This window comes from Nicotiana tabacum, chromosome 1, assembly GCF_000715075.1.
Source record: "Nicotiana tabacum cultivar K326 chromosome 1, ASM71507v2, whole genome shotgun sequence".
Lineage (NCBI taxonomy): Eukaryota > Viridiplantae > Streptophyta > Magnoliopsida > Solanales > Solanaceae > Nicotiana > Nicotiana tabacum.
Genome location: NC_134080.1, coordinates 133,736,797 through 133,740,714, shown reverse-complemented (window position 1 = coordinate 133,740,714; position 3,918 = coordinate 133,736,797).

Below are 3,918 nucleotides of genomic sequence, written 5' to 3'. Positions count from 1 at the left end.
TGTTCAAGTTTCGGCAATCTGGCACCCATATGGAGAACAAGGGAATACAGTTCAAGTTTTAGCAATCAGGCGCCTACCTGGAGTAAATGGGAATACAATCCATGTTTTGGCAATCAGGCTCCCACTTTGTGAATAATGGAATACTATTCAAGTTTTGGCAATTAGGAGCCCACCTGGAGAACAAGAGAATACAATTAAAGTTGTTGCAATCAGGCGCCCACCTGGAGAACAAGGGAATACTGTTAAAGTTTCAAAAATCAGGTGCTCACCTAAAGAACAAGGGAATATAGTTTAATGTTTTGGCAAGCAGGTGCCCACCCGGAGAATAAAAGGAATACAATTTGTTTTTCGGCAATAAGGCGCCCACTTGGAGAACAAGGGAATACAGTTCAAGTTTTAGCAATCAGGCGCCCACCTAGAGAACAAGGGAACACATTTAAAGTTTTGGAATTCAGGCGCCCACTTGGAAAACAAGTGAATACTGTTCAAGTTTCGGCAATCTGGCAACCATATGGAGAACAAGGGAATACAGTTCAAGTTTTAACAACTAGGCGCCCACCTAAAGAACAAAGGAACACAGTTCAAGTTTTAGCAATCAGGCGCCCCTTTTGAGAACAAGGGAATACACTCCAAGTTTTGGCAATCAGGCGCCCACCTGGAGAACAATGGAATACATTTCATGTTTTGGAAATCAGGCGCCTACCTGGAGAATAAGGGAATACCGTTCATGTTTTTGCAATCAGGCGCCCACCTGGATAAGAAAGGAATACAGTTTAAGTTTTTGCAATCAGGCGCCCAACTAGAGAACAAGGGAATACAGTCCAAGTTTCGGCAATAAAGTACTTACCTGGAGAACAAGGGAATAAAGTTTCAAGCTTTGGCAATCAGGAGCCTACCTGAATAACAAGGGAATACAGTTCAAGTTTTAGCAATCAGGTGCCCACCTGGAGAACAAGGGAATACACTTCAAGTTTTTGCAATCAGGCGCCCACCTGGAGAACAAGGGAATATTGTCTAAGTTTTGGCAATTAGACACCCACCTGGAGAATTAGGGAATACATTTAATATTTTGGCAAGCAGGCGCCCACCTGGAGAATAAAAGGAATACAGTTTGTTTTTCGGCAATCAGGCGCCCACCTGGAGTATAAGAGAATACAGTTCAAGTTTTAGCAATCAGGCGCCCACCTTAAGAATAAGGGAATCCACTTCAAGATTTTGCAATCAGGCGCCCACCTGGAGAACAAATTAATACAGTTTTAGTTTCGGCAATCACGTGCCCACCTGGAGAACTAGGGAATACATTTCAAGTTTTGGAAACCAGGCGCACACCTGCAAAACAAGGGAAAATAGTTCAAGTTTTAGCAATCAGGCGCCCACCAGGAGAACAAGGGAATACACTAAAAGTTTTGGCAATCAGGCGCCCACCTGGAAAACAATGGAATACATTTCATGTTTTGGAAATCAGGCGCCCACCTAGAGAATAAGGGAATACCGTTCATGTTTTTGCAATCAGGCGCTCACCTGGAAAAGAAAGGAATACACTTCAAGTTTTTGTAATCAGGCGCCCACCTGGAAAAAAAGGGAATACAGTCCAAGTTTTGGCAATTAGAAACCCACCTAGAGAATTAGGGAATACATTTCAAGTTTTGGAAATCAGGCACTCACCTGGAAAACAAGGGAAAATAGTTCAAGTTTTAACAATCAAGCACCCACCTAGAGAACAAGGGAATATAGTCAACGTTTCAGCAATGAGGTGCCCACCTGGAGAACAAGGCAATACATTTCAAGTTTTGGAAATCAAGCGCCCACCTGGAAAACAAGGGAATACAATACAAGTTTTAGCAATCAGGCACCCTCCTGGAAAATAAGGAAAACAGTTCAAGTTTTAGCAATCAAGCGCCTACCTAGAGAACAAGGGAATACTGTTTAAGTTTTGGCAATCAGGCACCCCCTGGAGAACAAGGAAATATTGTTCATGTTTTGGCAATTAGGCGCCCACCTGGAGAACAAGGGAATACAGTTCAAGTTTTAGCAATCAGGCGCCCACCTTGAGAACAAGGGAATCCACTTCAAGTTTTTGCAATCAGGCGCCCACCTGGAGAACAATTGAATACAGTTCAAGTTTCGGCAATTAGGTGCCCACCTAGAGAACTAGGGAATACATTTCAAGTTTTGGAAACCAGGCGCCCACCTGGAAAACAAGGGAAAATAGTTCAAGTTTTAGCAATCAGGGGCCCACCAGGAGAACAAGAGAATACAGTCCAAGTTTTGGCAATCAGGCACCCACCTGGAGAAAAAGGGAATACTATTCAAGTTTTGGCAATCAGGCGCCCACCTGGAGAACAAGGGAATATAGTTTCAAACTTTGTCAATCAGGCGCCCACCTTGAGAACAAGGGAGTACAATTAACGTTTTGGCAATATGGCACCCACTTGGAGAACAAGTGAATACAGTTCGAGTTTCGGCAAACAGGCACTCTCCTGGAGAACAAGGTAATACAGTTTCAAGCCTTGGAAATCAATCACCAACCTGGAGAACAAGGGAATATATTTCAAGTTTTGGCAATAAGGCGCCTACCCAGAAAAAATTAGAATCTAGTTCAAGCTTTAGCAATCAGGTGACCACCTGGAGAACAATGAAAAATAGTTCACGTTTTGAAAATCAGGCGCCCACTTGGAGAACAAGGGAATACAGTCCAAGTTTTGGCAATCACGTGCTTACCTGGAGAACAAGGGAATACAGTTTCAAGCTTTAGCAATCAGGAACACACCTAGAGAACAAGGGAACACAGTCCAAGTTTCGGCAATCAAGTACTTACCTAGAGAACAAGGGAATACAGTTTCAAGCTTTGGCAATCAGGAGCCCACCTAAAGAACAAAGGAATACAGTTAAAGTTTTAGCAATCAGGCGCCCACCTTGAGAACAAGGGAATACACTTCAAGTTTTTGCAATCAGGCGCCCACCTGGAAAAAAAGGGAATACAGTCCAAGTTTTGGCAATTAGAAACCCACCTGGAGAATTAGGGAATACATTTCAAGTTTTGGAAATCAGGCACCCACCTGGAAAACAAGGGAAAATAGTTCAAGTTTTAACAATCAAGCACCCACCTAGAGAACAAGGGAATATAGTCAACGTTTCAGCAATGAGGTGCCCACCTGGAGAACAAGGCAATACATTTCAAGTTTTGGAAATCAAGCGCCCACCTGGAAAACAAGGGAATACAATACAAGTTTTAGCAATCAGGCACCCTCCTGGAAAATAAGGAAAACAGTTCAAGTTTTAGCAATCAAGCGCCTACCTAGAGAACAAGGGAATACTGTCTAAGATTTGGCAATCAGGCGCCCACCTGGAGAACAAGGGAATACTGTTCATGTTTTGGCAATCAGGCGCCCACCTGGAGAACAAGGGAATACAGTTCAAGTTTTAGCAATCAGGCGCCCACCTTGAGAACAAGGGAATCCACTTCAAGTTTTTGCAATCAGGCGCCCACCTGGAGAACAAATGAATACAGTTCAAGTTCCGGCAATCAGGTGCCCACCTAGAGAACTAGGGAATACATTTCAAGTTTTGGAAACCAGGCGCCCACCTGGAAAACAAGGGAAAATAGTTCAAGTTTTAGCAATCAGGCGCCCACCAGGAGAACAAGAGAATACAGTCCAAGTTTTGGCAATCAGGCTCCCACTTGGAGAAAAAGGGAATACTATTCAAGTTTTGGCAATCAGGCGCCCACCTGGAGAACAAGGGAATATAGTTTCAAACTTTGTCAATCAGGCGCCCACCTTGAGAGCAAGGGAATACAATTAACGTTTTGGCAATATGGCGCCCACCTGGAGAACAAGTGAATACAGTTCGAGTTTCGGCAAACAGGCACTCTCCTGGAGAACAAGGTAATACAGTTTCAAGCCTTGGCAATCAATC